Here is a 22,041-nt window from a genome sequence, read left to right on the forward strand (position 1 = left end):
GGCCGGCCATGAGTGCGGCCTTCATGGAGCGGTGAAACCGCTCGCACAACCCGTTGGCTTGGGGGTGGTACGCCGTGGTGCAGTGCAGCATGACCCCCAACGAGTGGGCGACCACGCCCCAAAGTTCGGACGTGAACTGTGGGCCGCGGTCGGACGAGATGTCCGCCGGTGCGCCGAAGTGCGCGACCCAGGTGGCGATGAACGCCTGCGCCACGTCGGCGGTGGTGGTGGAGGTGAGGGGCACGGCCTCCGGCCACCTGGTGGTCCTGTCCACCATGGTGAGCAGGTGGGTGAACCCCCGTGATGGGGGCAGGGGACCCACCAGGTCCACGTGGACGTGGTCAAAACGCCGTGCAGGCACGGTGAAAGGTGCCAGAGGGGCCTGGGTGTGGCGGTGGACCTTGGCCCGCTGGCAGGCCGTGCAGGCGTTGGCCCAGTCGCGGACGTTCCGTCGAAGGCCGTGCCAGACGAAACGCGCCGACACCAGCTTCTGAGAAGCTTTCCGGCCCGTGTGAGAAAGGCCGTGGATGGAGGCGAAGATGCGGCGCTGCCAGGAAACGGGCACGATGGGGCGAGGCTGGCCCTGGGAGACGTCGCAGAGCAGGACGGTGCCCGCGAAGGGGATGTCGGCCAGGCGGAGGCCCATGTCCGCCGCCCGGAGGGCCTGCACCGAGGTGTCGGTGGTCTGGTCGGCCGCCATGAGCGCGAAGTCCACGCCGAGGTGGACCGCGTTCGCGCTGGCCCGAGAAAGACAGTCGGCCACAGCGTTGTCTTTGCCGGCGACATGCCGGATGTCTGTGGTGAATTCCGACACGGCGGAGAGGTGGCGCTGCTGGCGGGCCGACCACGGCTCCGTGACTTTGGCCATTGCGTAGACCAACGGCTTGTGGTCGACGAAAGCCGTGAACGGGCGGTCCTCCAGGAGGTGTCGGAAATGGCGAACGGCCAGGAATAGACCGAGCAGCTCGCGGTCGAACGTGCTGTATTTTAACTCGTTCGGCCGGAGCTGCCGGCTGAAAAAAGCGAGTGGCTGCCAAACCCCGTCCACCCATTGTTCATGGACGGCGCCCACCGCGTAGTAGGAGGCGTCCGTAGTGAGGGCGATGGGCGCGTTGAGCACCGGGTGAGCCAGCAGCGTTGCGTCGGCGAGGGCCCGTTTTGCGCTCGCGAAGGCCGCGTCCATGGCCGCGGACCAAACAATGTCATGCTTGGCCGGCTTGCCCCGGAGGGCCTCGTAAAGGGGCCGCATGAGCTGAGCAGCGCGGGGCACGAATCGGTGATAAAAATTCACCATGCCGAGGAACTCTTGTAGGGCCTTGATGGAACGGGGACGCGGGAACGTGGTGATGGCCTCGACCTTGGTCGGCAGCGGCACGGCCCCGGTCTTGGTGATGCGGTGGCCCAAAAAGTCAACGGTCGTCGTGCCGAAGTGGCATTTGGCCGGGTTGACAATTAAGCCGTGCTCGCTGAGGCGACCGAACAGTGTTCGGAGGTGGAGGAGGTGCTCGGCGCGGGACGTGCTGGCGACGAGGATGTCGTCCAGATAGACGAAAAGAAATGGCAGGTTGCGCAGCACGCCGTCCATTAAGCGCTGGAACACCTGGGCCGCGTTCTTGAGGCCAAACGGCATCCTCAAAAATTCGAACAGGCCGAACGGCGTGATGACGGCCGTCTTCGAGACGTCGGCCGCCCGGACAGGTACCTGGTGGTATCCCCGTATCAGGTCAATTTTGGAAAATATGACCCGTCCCGCCAAACGGGCGGAAAAGTCCTGGATGTGCGGGATCGGGTACCTGTCGGGGGTGGTAGCGTCGTTGAGGCGGCGGTAGTCGCCACACGGGCGCCATCCGCCCCCCGGCTTTGGCACGATGTGCAGTGGTGAGGCCCACGCGCTATTGGAGCGCCGCACGATGCCGAGCTGCTCCAACGCGTCGAACTCGGCCTTTGCCACGGCGAGCTTGGCCGGGTCGAGGCGGCGGGCCCTGGCGTAGACCGGCGGGCCCGTAGTGGGTATGTGGTGCTCGATCCCATGCCGCACTGCGACAGTCGAAAACGTCGGCCGTGTGAGGGCCGGGAATTCCGCGAGCAGGCGAGCGAACTCGTTCGCCGTCGGGAGGGCGCACGCCAGTTCGGTCGGCGTGGAGCTGCTCATCATGCACGCCAGGGAGCTGAAGGTCTCGGCGTTGACAAGGTGACGACGTTTGACGTCGACCAGCAGCCCGTGCGCGCAGAGGAAGTCGGCGCCCAGCAAAGCCATGGGGACGCAGGCGGTCACAAAGGTCCACTGAAAGCGCTGGCTGCCGAAGCAGAGGGTGACATTGTGCGGGCCGAAAGTGCGTATGGCCAAGCCATTAGCAGCGACCAAAGAGGGGCCGCAAACGGCATCCTGCCTGTCCTGCTCGGAGGCGGGTATGACGCTCAGTTGGGCGCCGGTGTCACAAAGGAAACGCCGCCCGGACGCTTTGTCCCAAATAAAAAGCAAGTTGCCCGAGTGGCCGGCGCTCATGGCTGGAAATGAACGCCGACCCGGCCGTTTCCCGACTTGCCGAAAGTGCACGGGGGTCGGCACGTCCGAGCCTTGTGTCCGAACCTGGCGTGGTAATAATACCACGCCTGGTCAGGTGGAGGCCCCGGCCGTCGTGTCGGAAGCGGTCGGTGTGGCGTGGCGGCAGCCAGTTTCACCGGCAGTTCGGCCTCCAACCGCGCAGGGCACTCGGGCGTCGTGAGCGTCGCCTCGGACGGCGGCAGGCTCCAGGTAGCCGCGCCGATTAGTTGGCCCGCCAAGGAGATCTTATCGGCTTCCCTGGCGAGGGCGCGGGGATCGGTGATCGACGTGCCAGCCAGGGTGAGGCGTACCGGGTGAGGCAGCTGGCGAAGGAACAACTCGCGGAACAGAAAATCCAGAGAGTGCTCACCGAGCAACGAGAGCATATAGTCCATGCGCTCGGACGGGCGCGTGTCGCCGAGCTCGGGCAGGTCGAGCAGGCGCTGTGCGCGTGCCGCCGGCGAGAGGGCGAAAGCGTCGAGGAGGAGCGTCTTCAGCGCGTCATACTTGTCGGCAGCCGGCGGGTGCTCGAGGAGGCTCAGGGCGCGGTTCGCGGTGGCGGAACCGAGCGCTGCCACGACGTGGTGGAAGCGGGTGTCATCCGCGGTGATGCCTCGCAGGGCGAACTGGGAGTCCGCCTGGGCGAACCAAACAGCCGCGTGAGCCTCCCAGAAGGTAGGCAGTTTAAGAGTCACTTCCGTGTCCATGTCGGTAGGTCACCAGTGAAGGAGCTGCGCTCCAACGCGAGTCGAAAGAATTGACGCGACCAAAGACGGAATTCGTCCGAGTTGCTTTATTGAAACAAAACAGCTCACGTATTCTGACCAAAAGCCCGTTTATCGGGCAGCAATATATATACACATTTATGTCGGGAAGTTTGCCCGGCAAAAGCTATACCGGGTGTCAAGGGCGAGCCTTGGAAAGGCGAGTCTGGACCTGCCCGGGCGTGTTTGGCTGCGGCCTGGCAAGTCGAGGCTGGGCGTGCCCGGGCGCTCTGGACGAGCACTGGAAAGGCGAGAGCGGGCATGCCCGGACGCTCTGGGCGAGCCCTGGAAAGGCGATAGCGGGCATGCCCGGACGCTCTGGGCGAGCCCTGGAAAGGCGATAGCGTGCATGCTCGGACGCTCTGGGCGAGCCCTGGAAAGGCGATAGCGGGCATGCCCGGACGCTCTGGGCGAGCCCTGGAAAGGCGAGAGCGGGCATGCCCGGGAAAGACGAGACCGGGCGTGCCCGGGAGAGGCGCGTCTGGCCGTGTTCTGGCCGGTGCAAGGCGATTGTGTGCATCCAGCGGTAACCGCTACAGTTTGTTCATTTACCAAGGTTCTTGTGGAGAGATCGCCAAGTGGTTTAAGCATTCGAGCAAGCACTCCATTCAAATCCCTTAAGGAACGGCTGGCTTGGCAAGTGCTAGCTAGTTGCTTGGGAAATGAGCACAGGTCCAAACATTGTGGGGTATATAGATTACAGTAGATCTTAGCTCAGTTCTGTAAGTAAAGCTTACCTCAGGGATGTCGGGATTCCTCCAAATTTCTTTGTTTAATGTTATAAACAGCATTAGCGACTGTTTGAAAAGCTAATAATGTGTTTGTGGTTTATAATATTTTACAAGCCTGGCTACACCGCTATTAGACTTTTGGGCTTGTTTATTTAATATTTTCTACTTGTCCCAATGACGTATGGGTATCCTGGTTCCAGTTTGCCCTCCTGGTCCCATTGACCTACTGTTTTTTTTATTGGTATTTTCTTCTGGTCCAGTAATTCACTTTCCTTATTGAAACCAGGCGATCCTATTTGTCCAATTTCATATGGGATTTATTATATTGGTTTTCTATGGTATATTCGACCTGGGTACTACCTAGATTGTTGCGTCATCCCACCTCGAAGAGGACAACATTTGCAAATCAGAGTCGAGGAACTCTCCGATGATCGTTTGATGCATTCAACCAGGGTGGTTTTATTTCGCTGCCATCTTGAACGAGCTTCAACTATTGTCTTCCTCAATGGTGGGAAGATGTTGCTTTTGGGTTCACCAACAGATTATGTGAAAAGCAAGAGGTTATTATGAGACTCGGAACCAGTCAGGCAGCCTATAATGTTACGATTTCCTGGACGATGGGGAGTGGGATTGGAGGGAGGAGGTTGGGCTCATGAAAGTTGTATGAAGCTCTCGTCCAGCTCTAACAAATACTATTTTCTAACACATTCCGCGGTGCATTTTGAGAATGTCACCGTGGGTGGCTTTCTGGCCATGCCACGCTGCGTACATCTCTATGAAATAAAACAAAAATCAGACATGGGGCAGAAGAGAGGAGACATTCCTTCATTTTTGAATCGGGTTTGAGGACTGAACTCATGATTGTATGTCGCATTGGAATATAGGGAGTAGAGATTCAAGCTTTGGACTTCGGAGAATGCCCTTGGCGGTGGGTCCAAGGTTAGAGGCTTACAGGAACTGTGAACGTTTACACCATGCTAAGAGGTGTGGCACAGTAATCTAGGGCAGGGCACGTGGAAGCAAAAACAACGATGCGCGTTTCCTAGCAGCGACTTTGGCATAAAGGAGCAGAAGCTCCATTGAAAGCAGTGGGGGTGCGGTTCATCATTGTGCTCACACAAAGTGTCCGGATTATACAAGGGATGTAAAGAAACTCTTTACTCTTTACTTTTATACCCATATCCAATGAAATATCTGAATAAGAAGCTCGGCCTGCTATAGACGACACCGGAGTTTAAATAAAAGACTCGGCAGGACATATCCATGGGCTGGTGGTTAAGAGCCAAGAAAATCAACCCGCCCAGCACCCCCACAATCTCTCTCCCAGATCCCACCATCTTTTTACCAACTCTAACTTATAACCCAACTTTCTTTGACACCATTTACTGCAAGCATTGTAATAATTGACTGAATTTCATCCGCAGGTTGATTATCCAGCCAACAATTGTGCAACCTCCATCACATATTATAACTGTATTTCACGAGTGCATTATTTAACTTCACAAAACGAGAACTACACCTACTAACGATAAAAGCTCCTGCGCACCACAAAAAATTACAGCAAATGATACCGACATGTACCCTAGCAATATAATGGTCAGCCAACATGTGTCTTGACATGTTCCCCAGTTTACCATGGTCATCCATAATTTGCACGTGCATACTGTGCACTGCACGTGTAATGAGTCACGTGACAGTGCTACTGAGCAAATTTCAACACAGCACAATCCAGTGAACCATCCCAACTGCGAATAACATTTTTATCGATGTCTAAACGTCGTAAACATGATGCCACGCCTTTCTGAAAATGAACGTCTACTTGCTATTGGCATGCTTGTGACAGGAATGCCAGACAACGTTTTTGGTGTTCATGGAAACAATGACATATTGGAATCTTTCTTCAAATATAATGTTGATCTGAAGAAGTAATGATACAAAAAAAACCAAGACATTACTCTTTACAATTCGGAGTCAAATCGTAAACTCTGATTCAGGGTTTGAAAAAAGTTTTTTGGGCATTGAGAGTCCGTAAAATAAAGAAAATATAGGGTTAACCTAAATTTCAGCTTTTTGAGATAACGACAAGAAAAGATAATGTTGGATATGACTGTTGCTAAAGCGAACAAAGAATCAGAGGTCTCTTGTGACAGAATTGTGACATTTTGCATAATAGTACATGTCAAAGTATTCTATTTGTTCAAAAAATGATGTCAGAGCAGAAACCTTATAATCACACGATTTCCGTGCAAGATGGAATACACCAGTTTGAATACTGTTCCGATCCAGGCATCTGGGATTGAGGGTTTGGTGGGATGAGGGTGGTGTGGGAAGTGATTGTAGAGTGCAATACGATTTATTGATGTTGCATGAAGAATGTGAGTAGATAGAAAATTATATATATTGTTATGTTTGTGGGGGATAAATGATGAATACCATTGTGGAGATAGGATTGTATAGTAATAGCATGGACCGTGTACGAGCAGGAGACATCTCGATGTATCTAAGTAGGATAAGCTGTGAGCTTGAGATTGTTTTTGTGTCTTCACATTGGTGGTGGAGCTATGTTAACTAGGTAGCATCTAAGGCTAGTTTCCCCCAGTTTGTGATTGCCTCCTGTGGCTTTTCCCTGTTTGTTTGTTTTTCCAACAAACAACAACCGACATTATCGCCGACAGTACCCGGACATTACGATCAGCAAGTAAACCCCACCCAACCGCCCCTTAATTGCCGACAGACGCTGAACATTCCCGAACGACGGCTAAACCTCGACTCTGATTCTGCAACTGGATCAGACGGCATCAGCCCACAAGTACTAAAATCCTGCTCTGCCGCTCTATCTCACCCTCTCTCTGTTCTCTTCACCCTCTCTTTTGCTCAAGGTCATCTGCCATCATTTTGGAAGTCAGCAAACATTACCGCTTTACACAAAAAAAGGTGCAAAAACAGACCCTTGCAACTACAGACCAATCAGCCTGCTCCCAATTATAATCAGCAAAGTCATGGAATCCATCACTGCTTCGGATATCAAATCCTTCCTCTTCTCCAATGACTTGATCTCCAATCATCAATTTGGATTCAGACCAGGTCATTCTACTCTGGACATGCTGCTTCTGCTGTCTCAACAATGGATGGAGGTCCTCAATGCCAAACAGGAAATCAGAGGTCTCCTTTGACATATCACATGCCTTCGATACGGTCTGGCACCCAGCTCTGCTCACCAAGCTCTCCTCCTGTGGTATCCATTGAAATCTCCACACATGGCTTGCGGACTTCCTCTCTGGTCGTAGTCAACGTGTGGCCCTGAATGGATTTCTCTCATCTCCCCTTCCTGTTCAGGCTGGAGTTCCCCAAGGCAGTGTTCTGGGCCCTGTGCTTTTTCTGGTCGTCATCAATGATCTCTCCGACTCTCTGGAAAATCCTCTCAATTTCTTTGCTGATGACTCCACTCTCTGCCGCTCCAATCCTCATCCCTCAGATCGGCAGTCTGCAGCCTCCTCACTCTCTGCAGACTTGGACAAAATCACAGACTGGTCAAACAAGTGGAACATGTTTTTCAATCCTGACAAATCTCACACTCTTACTATGTCTCTCCGAAAAGACCGACTGGACAACCCTCCCATCTACTTTCTCAAGAATCCTCTCCATCTTGTCTACTGCTCCCCTTATTATATGTTTTATGTGTTGGTTTTGACTTTTTGTGTGATTAATGTTAGCTCTTTCACGAGCCTCGACCTTGTATACAAAAAATAATAATAATAATAAATAACTTCGCCTCCAAGGGATCATAACCGACAGGTCACGCCCCGGGCTTCTTCGTTGGTCGAGCACGACAATGGGGTAATCCAATTGAGCTCGGTGATTGGACAGTGACGTCAGAACAAGAAAGTTTGAAAAGGAAGAAGAAGACTCTGGCTTTCTCTCTCCGTCTCTTGGCATGAACAAGAAGGCTGCACCATTTTTCTCCCTTTGTTCGTGCTGGTGCGATTTTACTCGTGGACTTGAGCAGAACGCTAGTTTTGGTTGTTCGGCTCGGTCATGGAGTTAGTGCGCTTTGAAGGAGGAGAGAGGAAGAAGAATCGTTCAATCTCTCTCGGTCTCGCTTTCGGCTCAGGTGCGCCTGTAAAATTTCGGAGCTTTGTGCTAGTCACGATAACAGGATTTCTACTGAACATGACCTTTGAGCTCTTGACCTAAAAATAGGGGTGTGTGTGTATTAGTTGGATATGTTCACAAGTTGGCGCAACATAATTTTTACTTAACATGACTTCTGACCTTTGACCTCAAAATTTAATCAGTTCATGTTTATATCATTATACATACTTGTACCAAGTTTGATTTAAATCCCTTCAGCTGTTCACAAGTTTTCACATTTTTAGCTGGCATGACCTCTGACCTTTGACCTCTTGATGCCATAATTCAATCAGTTCATCTTTGCATCATTATACTTATACCAAGTTTGTTCAAAATCCCATCACTTGTTCACAAGTTTGGTGTGGCAACATAAATTTTGCTTAGCATGACCTCTGACCTTTGACCTATTAACTCCAAAATCGAATCGGTTCATCATTACCTCATTGTACATACCCGCGCCAATTTTGATTTCGATCCCTTAAGCCGTTCTCAAGTTATCGCGGTAATGAAAAGCAATCATAGACAGACAGAAAGACGGACGGACAACCTGAAAACATAATGCCTCTGGGAACTTCGCGTCGGCGGAGGCATAAAAAGGCTCTTCTGGCCAAACAGTTGAATATTTCTTAAAATACATCGTTTTGTCGAAAAAACGACTTGTGGAGTCCCTATGTGCAGCCTTATGTCCCATTGGGGAAGAAGAGCATAATTGTAAAAGTCCATACGAGCAACATTGAGGACGAGGAGACTCGTGAGATAAGTACAGTCCATACGAGCTTCATCGATGCACTGTACACGCGATAATACAAACATCGCGCCTTTTCTTTATTCCTGAAGTATAATTTCCTTACCCATAAATACTAGAGTTCAACCTTAAAATGATAGACATTTTTATTTACACGGTTTTATTTCCCCGTTGAGTTAGCATCCCTTTTCATGATACACCTCGTCATTGCACACCTGTTTGGCTCGCTCAAAAGCAACGGCCTTTGTTGCAGGCGCTAATTGGCCATTGGCGACCTGTCGGGAAGCTCCGTTCGCCTAGAGGAGCAATTGGAAGACGGTGGGATTCGCCCCGTGCTTGTAATGTAGACGGAGAGCGTCCCAGTGGCGATTGAAGACAGAACCTTTCGGTGCGCCGGCCGGAAGGCCCCAATGATGGCATCCGGCTACGGGAGGCTGGGGGGGGCAGGACGAAGCGACGGCCCATCAATCAGGGCTTGGAGTCTGTCTGTGAACCTTCGAGAAGGCTGGTGGGGGCAGGGCGAAGCGACGGCCCACCAATCAGGGGCCGGAGTCCATCTGTGAATCTTCGAGAAGGCTGGTGGGGGGCAGGGCGAAGCGATGGCCCACCAATCAGGGGCAGGAGTCCATCTGTGAACCTTCGAGAAGGCTGGTGGGGGCAGGGCGAAGCGACGGCCCATCAATCAGGGCTCGGAGTCCATCTGTGAATCTTCGAGGAGGCTGGTGGGGGCAGGGCGAAGCGACGGCCCATCAATCAGGGCTCGGAGTCCATCTGTGAACCTTCGAGAAGGCTGGTGGGGGCAGGGCGAAGTGACGGCCCACCAATCAGGGGCCGGAGTCTGTCTGTGAATCTTCGAGAAGGCTGGTGGGGGCAGGGCGAAGCGACGGCCCACCAATCAGGGGCCGGAGTCTGTCTGTGAATCTTCGAGGAGGCTGGTGGGGGCAGGGCGAAGCGACGGCCCATCAATCAGGGCTCGGAGTCCATCTGTGAACCTTCGAGAAGGCTGGTGGGGGCAGGGCGAAGTGACGGCCCACCAATCAGGGGCCGGAGTCTGTCTGTGAATCTTCGAGAAGGCTGGTGGGGGCAGGGCGAAGCGACGGCCCACCAATCAGGGGCCGGAGTCTGTCTGTGAATCTTCGAGGAGGCTGGTGGGGGCAGGGCGAAGCGACGGCCCACCAATCAGGGGCCGGAGTCTGTCTGTGAATCTTCGAGGAGGCTGGTGGGGGCAGGGCGAAGCGACGGCCCATCAATCAGGGCCTGGAGTCTGTCTGTGAATCTTCGAGAAGGCTGGTGGGGGCAGGGCGAAGCGACGGCCCACCAATCAGGGGCCGGAGTCTGTCTGTGAATCTTCGAGGAGGCTGGTGGGGGCAGGGCGAAGCGACGGCCCACCAATCAGGGCTTGGAGTCTGTCTGTGAACCTTCGAGAAGGCTGGTGGGGGCAGGGCGAAGCGACGGCCCACCAATCAGGGGCCGGAGTCCATCTGTGAATCTTCGAGAAGGCTGGTGGGGGCAGGGCGAAGCGATGGCCCACCAATCAGGGGCAGGAGTCCATCTGTGAACCTTCGAGAAGGCTGGTGGGGGCAGGGCGAAGCGACGGCCCATCAATCAGGGCTTGGAGTCTGTCTGTGAACCTTCGGGAAGGCTGGTGGGGGCAGGGCGAAGCGACGGCCCACCAATCAGGGGCCGGAGTCCATCTGTGAATCTTCGAGAAGGCTGGTGGGGGCAGGGCGAAGCGATGGCCCACCAATCAGGGGCAGGAGTCCATCTGTGAACCTTCGAGAAGGCTGGTGGGGGCAGGGCGAAGCGACGGCCCATCAATCAGGGCTCGGAGTCCATCTGTGAATCTTCGAGGAGGCTGGTGGGGGCAGGGCGAAGCGACGGCCCACCAATCAGGGGCCGGAGTCTGTCTGTGAATCTTCGAGGAGGCTGGTGGGGGCAGGGCGAAGCGACGGCCCACCAATCAGGGGCCGGAGTCTGTCTGTGAATCTTCGAGGAGGCTGGTGGGGGCAGGGCGAAGCGACGGCCCACCAATCAGGGCCCGGAGTCTGTCTGTGAATCTTCGAGAAGACTGGTGGGGGCAGGGCGTCGCGTTTAGTTTTTACGTAAATTTTCACGTTTTTTCGCAATTTACAGTTATATAAATTACAATTTTGAAATGCTAGATGTCGATGGAGGTTTTTATGTATGTGTTTTCGGTTTTCTACATAAATTTTCATTTGCGGACGCTTTCCGAAGGTTCTGGGATTTTATCCGGTGTACCGGCTTCAATGTCCGTCCAAATGTCAGCCACGTGCAATACTCAGAAGGAACCGAACATTCATATTAATCAGTGTTTAGAAAGAGCTTTATATATGTATATGATAATGAGGGCTGCACAGTTTGCACAGATCGCAGCACAGTTTGACATATAGGAGTTCCTGATTCAAGAACAGCTTCGCTGGTCAGGACACCTCACATGTATGGAAGACCATAGAATCCCAAGAGCACTTTTCTATTGACAACTTAAATTTGGTAAACGGTCACATGGTTGACAAAGAAAGCACGATAAGGATGTAGTGGGGCAACTTAGCATAACAATTGTGCATTTTGTGAGGAAAGCACCAAATTTGGCACACTAGTAGACTATCATATTATGAAAAATATCTGGATATTGGGCCATCTCAGATTCAGAGATTTGATTTTTGCAAGATTTCGATTCGATTGGGATCGAAGAGAACACCTTCTTCGTCTTCTGTACAGTGAAGTTGCCAGCCCTGAATTCTCTGGCTACATCCGGGTGCTTCATTGGGAGTGCAACCATGTCCCTCAGGTGAACAGGCACCCACCTGGCATAGTGTGTGTGGTCTAAGGCATGGAACCATGGGACCAGTTCCGTCAGGGCATCAAGGTACATCGTGAATGAAGCCTGCTGCAGAGAACGCACGTAGACCAGTACCAACATCTCTAGTTCCAGCACAGTTGCCCAGTACTGAAAGTTGGGAATGTCTTCTCCTCTCTGGTGACACCAGTCTTCGAACTCAGGCAGGTCTTCTGCATCATCAGCATATGTCATACAGTGGTGTTCATACGCACGGTGTTGCAGGATGTGCAGTGCCGCTGCAGTGATTTGATGAGCTCTTCTTGTGCGGGTGACGTGGGCAGCTCGCAGGAAGGAGTCGGCCGTCCCTGGCGTTGCAATCTCAGCTTGCAAATCTGCAAAATCTGCAAATCTTGCAAAAATCAAATCTCTGAATCTGAGATGGCCCAATAACCAGATCTTTTCATAATATGATAGGCTACTAGTGTGCCAAATTTGGTGCTTTCCTCACAAAATGCACAATTGTTATGCTATATTTAGCTTAGATGCCGGACTAATGTCCTTATGTCAACACTCAAGTATTGTGCCATCCCAGTTGTCACCTGGGAAGATCAGGCCACAAACATGTCAGCTTGGCGTACTATTTGCTGCGAAGACCTGGACCACTTTGAATGTGGGAGATTTGCTATCGAGAGACAGCAGAGGCAAGAAAGGAAAACCTGCCAAGGCCCACCTCCTCAAGGACCAGTCTATACCTGCGAGGTTTGTAGTAGATGATGTGGGTCCCGCACTGGACTATACAGCCATCGCACAATGCACAATGCTTAGTGAGCATGCCACACAGTAGAGAACAGGGACATCAGTAGATCTGTGGAAGGGCAGGGGGTTGGAGGGGAGGGTTACGCGGTATAAAACAAATTGACACTACTAGGAATTTCAGGCATGAAGTCGAAGATTGAAAGAGGCGGATTTGGGGTGTATTAATGGGGGTAGAAAAGATTCAGGCTTTGGATGGGGGAAGATAAGAGATGGTGGTGAACAGCTGTTTTAAAGACCTGGAGAGAGGAGTGGGATTGAAGAGAGTGTGGGAGTTTTTTTCCAGAGGTGGGAAAAAAGAGGAATAAAAGAGTGTAGGTCAGCAGAGAGTCTTGATTTTGGCAGTTTCACCAGAAGAGGGTTGCTGGCAGTTCTTATACGTCTTGCAGGATTCTTTGGGGGACACAGCACAGACAGAGCTGGTGGAGTTAGGCCAGAGAGGAGTTGGTAGAAGACAGAAAGACCACCAACCTGCCTCCAGTGAGAGAGTGACAGGCCCTCAGAATCAGCTTCATCGCAGAAGATTCCAATGATTCTGAATGCTTTGATTTCAACAGCCTGAAGCCGAGCTAGGTGTGAGGCAGGAGCACCGGCCCAGAAGGGAGAGCAGTATTACATCGAAGCTGCGGATAAAAGCTTTGTAGGTGAGGAGCTCAGAGGTGCCAAGGAAGGACTTCGCATGATGGACGATGCCCAGTCGGCGACTGGCTTTGGAGGCCAGCTTCGAAATGTGGTTTTCCCAGGAAAGATCATGGCTGATAGTGAGACCCAATAGCTTGAGCGGCAGAACTTCTTTAAGAGGATTGTTGAGAAAGTTGAGAAAGTTGTTCCACCATTTCGACCCAGAAACCAAGCAGCAAAGCATGAAAGGCATCAGTCCACATCTTCAAAAAAAGAAGAAGGTCAAAAGAGTACCCTGCACCCTGAACCAGCCCATGTGATCCTCTCTCCTTTCCACTGCAATTCTTCTCCACACCCCAGTCCTTCTCTCCTTGGAGGAGTCCTCATTGAGGCCATCCAGCCCATGGAGTGGGCTTGATAAAAATAAATGTCAATCTCCTCTTCTGGACCCCACAGCACACTATGCCACCATGGCTTGCACACATCGTCCTGAGAGATCGTGACTGCCTTTTTAAAGAGTGTGACACAAGTGCCTTTTGTGATGGAAAGTCTTCACCTGGCCCCACCCACAAACAAGAGGTGTTTATGCATTCAATATTACCATGACTATCCTGCCTATAAATTACCACTACTGCCTCCTCAGCATCACGTGTAACAAAACAACTTACTCAGACAGGTCCCTGTGAAATGGCAATCTGACCTACTCGAATTACACGGAGGACCATACGACACTTACCAATGACCTACTTACCAATGATCCCCTCCACCTTCCATGTAACAATATATTTCTGTCTGCCATTACGTCCTTCGCCCTAATCCACACATTTACACCCACCTGAATCCTTTTCTGCACCTCTGCCTCTGACTTCCCATTCTCCAATCACTGTCCCCCCCAGCAATCATATTTCCCTGTCTGATCTCCTTCCCCTCTAACTTGATATTCATTTATTTTATCTGCTGCTCAACCCACAATAGCTCGGTCTTCTCCATACTCATCTTCAGCTAATGTTTCTCGAATTCCTGCCATTGTCTTTGGTCATTGATCCTCCTTGAGCAACAGCAAAAACCCGGTCGACTTTTTCTTCACATATTTTTGTTTACGGACATTTACAGACAGTTTCATGATATTTCCAGGAATCGTGGCTTCGAGTTTCAATTTGAACTTTCTAGCTCATTTATTAAGTACTAAACATTGATATCAATGTGTAAGTCAGCCAGCCATGTTTAGAAAAAGTTATATATATTAGATAGCCCACCTGTTCATCTCATGGAAAGGACTCTTGGCTTGAGCCCAGGAACAACCACAATTCATTGTTACAAGGCAGCTGTGTTTTTTTTGTTTGTTTTTTTGTATACAAGATCGAGGCTCGTGAAAGAGCGAACATTAATCACACAGAAAGACAAACCGACACATAAAACATATAACATTGGGAGCGGTAGACAAGATGGGGAGAGAGGGGGAAGGACACAAACACAACATTTGAGAGCAGGGACCGAGAGACATGGAGACATCGAGAGATCTGAGAGAGGGCGAGGGCTTTGGGGGCGGGGGCATGGGAAGGGGGGGGGGGTGTGGGAGAGGTATAAAACATATGGACACTGCCAGGACTTCCAAGAAAGAAGTTGGAATTTCAAACAAGGTGGATCTGGGGTGAATTAGTGGGGGTAGAAAAGATCAAGGTTTTGGATGGGGGAAGATAAGAGATGGTGGTGAACAGCTGTTTTAAAGACCTGGAGGGAGGAGTGGGATTGAAGGGAGTGAGGGAGTTTGTTCCAGAGGCGGGAGAAAAGAGGAATGAAAGAGTGAAGGTGAGCAGAGAGCCGAGATTTCGGCAGTTTAACCATCAGAGGGTTGCTGGCAGATCTTGTGCGACCTGTAGGAATATTTGGGGGACAGAGCACAGATAGAGCAGAGGGAGCAAGGCCGGAGAGGAGTCGGTAGAAGACAGAAAGACCACCTACCTGCCTGTGGTGAGTGAGTGAAAGGCCCTTGGAGTTAGCCTCATCGGGGGAGATTCCAATAATTCTGAAAGCTTTGGCCTCAACAGCGTGAAGACGAGCTAGGTGTGAGGCAGGAGCACCGGCCCAGAGGGGAGAACAGTATTCCATTGAGCTGCGGATGAAAGCCTTGTATGTGGTGAGGAGCTCAGGTGTGCCGAGGAAGGACTTCGCACGACGGAGGATGCCCAGTCGGCGACTGGCTTTGGAGGCCAGCTTGGAAATGTGGTTTTCCCAAGAAAGATCATGGCAGATAGTGAGACCCAAAAGCTTGAGCGACAGAACTTCGTGGAGAGGATTGTTGAGAAAGTAGATGGGATGGAATAAGTAAATATTGCTATGAAGGGATTGAATAAGTCGCACTCCATTTACAACTCATTAAAGGCACATCGGATTTGGCAATGAAAGTTGTGAAGTCCCATGGTGAGAGAAGTCAGAGATGTGAACACCTAGGCAGGAGAACTGCTCAATGTGATTTGGTTTACCTTCTAGCAATCCTGCAGGGGCGCAATGTATGTTTTGATGTACCTGCAAAATAATAAATGACATGAAATGTGAAATGTGAGCATCCCAACCAAGGATATCTGCTACCAGCCACACAAAGTGAGGGATGTGAGTGGGAGCTAGTGGGATGAGAACTCCAGCGAGTCTCAGCATCACAAGCGTCCTTTTTCTTATGTTGTCAGTGAATGTAACGAATCCATGCCCCCACATAATGGCAGTTGTGCTTCGCTGGTGGAGAACATTTTTACACATCATGCTGGAGAACTTGCGACCGAAATGTACCCATTCCCTCCCCTTTCCTCTCTCTTCCTGCCGCGGCATTCATTCGGAGACCTGCAACCAGCTTAATGTGACCAGCAGCCAGTAAAAAGAGGAAGCTCTAACCCTAACGGCCCCTTTTTATGGTATACCTGCATCTTCTCTGTTTTAGTGTTACTACATATCTGTGCAGTGAGCTCTGAAGAGTCTATTTTGTTTACCTGCTTCATTTGAATGAATAAATGCGGTTCCACAAGAAGAAGAAAAGAAGAACAAAGAAGCGAGGGTGAACAATCAGTGGATTTGGGGGATTTAAGAAGGAATGGTTACTGGAAGAACCTCTGCAAACTGGAGTGCCTGGGGAGGGCCACGGGGATGAAAGAGCAGAGACAACAAGGCCAGATGATAGGTGGTAAAAAAAACAACAACAACCACCTCTGTCTGTGATGTGAGATGTGAGAACAAATGTCTCTGTGATGTGAGAGAGCTGGACTTCTTCAACTTCTTTGTGGGAGATGCCAATGATGTTGAAATCTTTGGATCTACAGCACCTAGGGAACAGGTGCGAAGTAGGGGTACCGGTCCAGAGGGGAGAGTAGTACTCCATTGAGCTCCAGACAAAGGCCATATTTGCATTGGGTGGCCTTGCCACAATGGAAGATGTCCAGTCCACAGCTGGCTTCGGAGGCTGCCTTTGATGATGGTCAACCCAGGAGAGGTCATAGCTGATGATGATGCCGAGATATTCAAGAATCAACCTATTTTGATGTCTCATATCATCGTTCTTTGTGATGAATGTACGAAAGGAAAGTTTCAATCACATGTGTAAAGGAAATTGGTTTAAGGTGCAGCCTGTGAATCACCCTCATTACAATATTCTGCCTTCAAAGTGGCTTTGTAGATTAAAAAAACGAACTTATCTGAAAGCACAATTTATTGACCATCCTTGGGTAATCGGTTAAAATATGTACATTGCTTTGAGGGTTCCTAAATCCCAGAACAATCTTCACCTTTATCTTCTCGACGTGGCTATTTGTGCTGTAACAAACTTGCCAACCTGTTAGATATATAACAAAACCAACAATGTAATTTATGGCGTTGACGAAGACAGAGGAAATGGAACAAATTGTGTTGTGTTTTGGGTGGGATGAGAATGCCAAAACAAATAAATCTTGAAAGTATCACTTTACAACCTTGTAAAAATGCCATCAATTGATTTGAAGCCATTTCAGTTTCTCTATAATTCACCGCCTAATGCTAGATGAGATGCTCAATACAAGTTACAACGACAAGGGATTCAGGTTGGGAGTTTACATTGTGGGGAGGGTTTTTTTTAAAAAAAAATTTATTTTATTTCTTGTATACAAGATCGAGGCTCGTGTAAGAGCTAGCACATTAAACACACAAAAAAAAAAACAGACACACAAAACATACAATAAAGGGAGCGGAAAACAAGATGGGGAGAGAGAGGGAAGCACACACGTACAACAGCAGAGAACAGGGACATCGGAAGATCTGTGGGAGGGAGAAGGCTTGGGGGGAGGAGGCATGGGAAGGTGGGGGGATGGGTGGGGGGTGGGAAAGGTAACTTATAAAACAAATGGACACTGCTAGAACTTCTAGGAAAGAAAGAAGTCGGTATTTCAGAAAAAAGTGGATTTGGGGGAAATTAACGGGGGTAGCAGAGATCAAGGTTTTGGATGGGGGAAGATAAGAGAGGGTGGTGGTTTTTGGCAAGTAAACTTTTTCATATATGTTCAGGTACTAATCTAAGGAATGAAGATTGGGGGGTCTCTTCAAAGAAACCTATCACAGCAGGATCTGGAGGCAAAACCCTGTCTCCTGCTGCACGGCTGGACGGGCTAATAAAATAATTGTTTCTTTTCATTATTTTCGCATACCTTGTGTAGCTTTTCATGGTAATTTTGTGCATATTTAATTGGCTAGAAGAGTATGGGAAGAGTCCATTTATTATAATCACTTATAATATCACTTATAAATTATTATAAAATCACTTATAAATAATTATAATTATCTCGCTATCTGAGATAATTGATTAGGTGAAAGCTGATTGGTTATTCCCTCCAATTACAGGTGAGGGGCTGATTTGATCATGTTATCAAGGGAGGGGCAAAGCACCCCTCCCTTCCCTTTATATGGAACGGTTTATTTGTATGCAACTTTAACATAGGGACTGAAAATTCGTTTCACGGCTTCTACGGGACGAAACTGGCTGCAAATTTCAGAACTAAATGCTTTGTACGTCCAGGTAATATGATCCAAATTTCAGCGACGTTCCTTTCAGCATTCTTGAGGTTTATTAAGAAAACCCTCGAAATCACGTTGGTGTCTGTCAGTCTGTCCGTCTGCCCACCCAAAATGTGTTGGCGCTCATATCTCAAAGGCTATACATTGAAACGAGCTGAAACTTGGAATATACATCGGCCAATATGTCTAATTAATGGCTTTCCAAACAAATGCAAAATCTGCGCTCATTAAGGGGGTCTACGGGGGAGCGGGGGTTTGACCCCCCAAAATAGGTATTTGCTCTTTCCTCTGAAACTACACACCCAATTTTGATGGAACTTGGCTACAAGCTTAATGTCTGACATAACAAAGGTGTATTGACTGCATCAAAATCTGCACTCATTAAGTGAGTCCACGGGGGGGGGGGGGGGTAGGTTACCCCCCAAAATAGGTGTTTTCTCTCCCCTTCGAAACTACACACATTATTTATATGAAACTTGGCCACAAACTGCATATCTTATGGCTAGCGAAGGCATATTGACCACATCAAAATCTGTGTTCATTAGAGGGGTTTACGGGAAAGGGAGGGTTTGACCCCCTCCCCCCCACCCCCCAAATATATATTTGCTCTCTTCTCCTATACTACGCGCACCAATTTGATGAAACTTGTGCACAACCTTCATCACCCATGATGTATCAATGTTTGTTCAAGGCATTAAAAAAAATCAAGGTGTGGCGGGGTTGACCATCCAAAATCTCTTCTCCGAAACTACACAAACAATATCAGTGAAACTTGATGACAACTTTCATCGCCCGTGATGTAGCAAAGTTTGTTCGCAGCATTAGAAATATCAGGGTTTGTAGGGTTTGTGTGACTGTTGCTCCTGATCCAAATGAGCTTCAGGACCCACAGCCCTATTTTTGTTTGGCTCATAGAGGCAATCCCCAAAACGTTGGACATTGGAAAAACAAAATTCCAAAACGTTGGAAAAATTTCGACTCCGGTTGTAATTCTTGGGGAAAATGCAAGGGGCATAGAAAAGGCCCCTTTATATAAGGGTATGTGCCATGTGGCAAATTATTATCGAAAAGAAGGGATATTCCATAGCTAGTAGAAAATGCCAAGCTATAGAAAATAAGGGACATTCAAAAATCTCGGAATGAAGATTGGGGGGTCTCTTCAAAGAAACCTATCACAGCAGGATCTGGAGGCAAAACCCTGTCTCCTGCTGCACGGCTGGACGGGCTAATAAAATAATTGTTTCTTTTCATTATTTTCGCATACCTTGTGTAGCTTTTCATGGTAATTTTGTGCATATTTAATTGGCTAGAAGAGTATGGGAAGAGTCCATTTATTATAATCACTTATAATATCACTTATAAATTATTATAAAATCACTTATAAATAATTATAATTATCTCGCTATCTGAGATAATTGATTAGGTGAAAGCTGATTGGTTATTCCCTCCAATTACAGGTGAGGGGCTGATTTGATCATGTTATCAAGGGAGGGGCAAAGCACCCCTCCCTTCCCTTTATATGGAACGGTTTATTTGTATGCAACTTTAACATAGGGACTGAAAATTCGTTTCACGGCTTCTACGGGACGAAACTGGCTGCAAATTTCAGAACTAAATGCTTTGTACGTCCAGGTAATATGATCCAAATTTCAGCGACGTTCCTTTCAGCATTCTTGAGGTTTATTAAGAAAACCCTCGAAATCACGTTGGTGTCTGTCAGTCTGTCCGTCTGCCCACCCAAAATGTGTTGGCGCTCATATCTCAAAGGCTATACATTGAAACGAGCTGAAACTTGGAATATACATCGGCCAATATGTCTAATTAATGGCTTTCCAAACAAATGCAAAATCTGCGCTCATTAAGGGGGTCTACGGGGGAGCGGGGGTTTGACCCCCCAAAATAGGTATTTGCTCTTTCCTCTGAAACTACACACCCAATTTTGATGGAACTTGGCTACAAGCTTAATGTCTGACATAACAAAGGTGTATTGACTGCATCAAAATCTGCACTCATTAAGGGAGTCCACGGGGGGGGGGGGGGGGGGGGTAGGTTACCCCCCAAAATAGGTGTTTTCTCTCCCCTTCGAAACTACACACATTATTTATATGAAACTTGGCCACAAACTGCATATCTTATGGCTAGCGAAGGCATATTGACCACATCAAAATCTGTGTTCATTAGAGGGGTTTACGGGAAAGGGAGGGTTTGACCCCCTCCCCCCCACCCCCCAAATATATATTTGCTCTCTTCTCCTATACTACGCGCACCAATTTGATGAAACTTGTGCACAACCTTCATCACCCATGATGTATCAATGTTTGTTCAAGGCATTAAAAAAAATCAAGGTGTGGCGGGGTTGACCATCCAAAATCTCTTCTCCGAAACTACACAAACAATATCAGTGAAACTTGATGACAACTTTCATCGCCCGTGATGTAGCAAAGTTTGTTCGCAGCATTAGAAATATCAGGGTTTGTAGGGTTTGTGTGACTGTTGCTCCTGATCCAAATGAGCTTCAGGACCCACAGCCCTATTTTTGTTTGGCTCATAGAGGCAATTCCCAAAACGTTGGACATTGGAAAAACAAAATTCCAAAACGTTGGAAAAATTTCGACTCCGGTTGTAATTCTTGGGGAAAATGCAAGGGGCATAGAAAAGGCCCCTTTATATAAGGGTATGTGCCATGTGGCAAATTATTATCGAAAAGAAGGGATATTCCATAGCTAGTAGAAAATGCCAAGCTATAGAAAATAAGGGACATTCAAAAATCTCATGTGCATGCTGGACTACCCTTGTGTTCTTAGGAGTAACCAAGTAATGCTCTAGAATAGTTCATATAAAGGGAAAATCCTCATTCTCTCCAAAATTAGACAAGTAAAAGTGATAGACAGAGATAAAGAAGGTGGGGCTCGTTGGCAAACCCCTCACTCACCTGATGTAAGTATGTGGGCTTACGTTGGTTCCAATGTGAAAAGGAGAGGGGGGTGGAGAAGAGAGTGTGATGGTGTGATGCACTGTGTGAGTTGCGAATGAATGCTGTGTAATGCGATAGAGTGAATGGTGAATGCGAGTCAGTAACCCAGCTTTGAATGAGTCAAGGGTGCAACTTGATTGTTGTTGTGTGTTCCAAGTGATTGATTAGAAATAAGGAAAGAAGGAGAAAGATAGTGTTCGGCAGTTTGTGTTTTCTTTTCCTATTGACTCAGCTTAGGTGTATTAGTAATAGCAGGGATGTTCTACCCTAACAAAATTGGCTCCACAGTATTTGCCTGTACGCACTCGGCAGTTTGCTCAGCTGCCCCTGATTAGATAAGATAAGGTGAGTATAAACCGAGGGCCTGATCCCCGATTAGGTTGGCCACGTCAGCTCCAGGTAAATGGTGTCAGATGGAGGTCCCTGGCAGATTTGGTATTCTGATTGGCATTCGTGGTTGATTAGCAACCCGCCGGATCGTGGAGTTATCCACAACTGGTGGCCTCAAGACCGGGAGTTCGGGAGGAGTCTGAGAAGGCCCCTCGTGATAAATCCCAAAATCCGGATCTGTAACAATATATAGTAGCAAAGGTAATTGGCATTGCCCATAGCTTTTTGATGCTTAGCGTCAGGAATAAAAAATAGTATCGGTGTCAAAACCAGCTGCCAATTGCAAATTAATTGTAGGATTAATTTAGGGTCCATTTTATGCATTCCCATGAGTGTGGGAATCTCTGAAATACCTTATTGTGGTCATTCCATGCTTTTGACATTTTTGTACCTCTTTTTCACAGTTTTAGGACAGCTTTGTTGAGCAATAGGTGATCGATAGTCCATCAAAATTTCCCTGATATATTTTTCACTCTGCTTCCAGATGGCTAACTAACCC

Source organism: Myxine glutinosa, chromosome 6, assembly GCF_964187855.1.
Source record: "Myxine glutinosa chromosome 6, kmMyxGlut1.1, whole genome shotgun sequence".
In the NCBI taxonomy this organism is placed as follows: Eukaryota; Metazoa; Chordata; class Myxini; order Myxiniformes; family Myxinidae; genus Myxine; species Myxine glutinosa.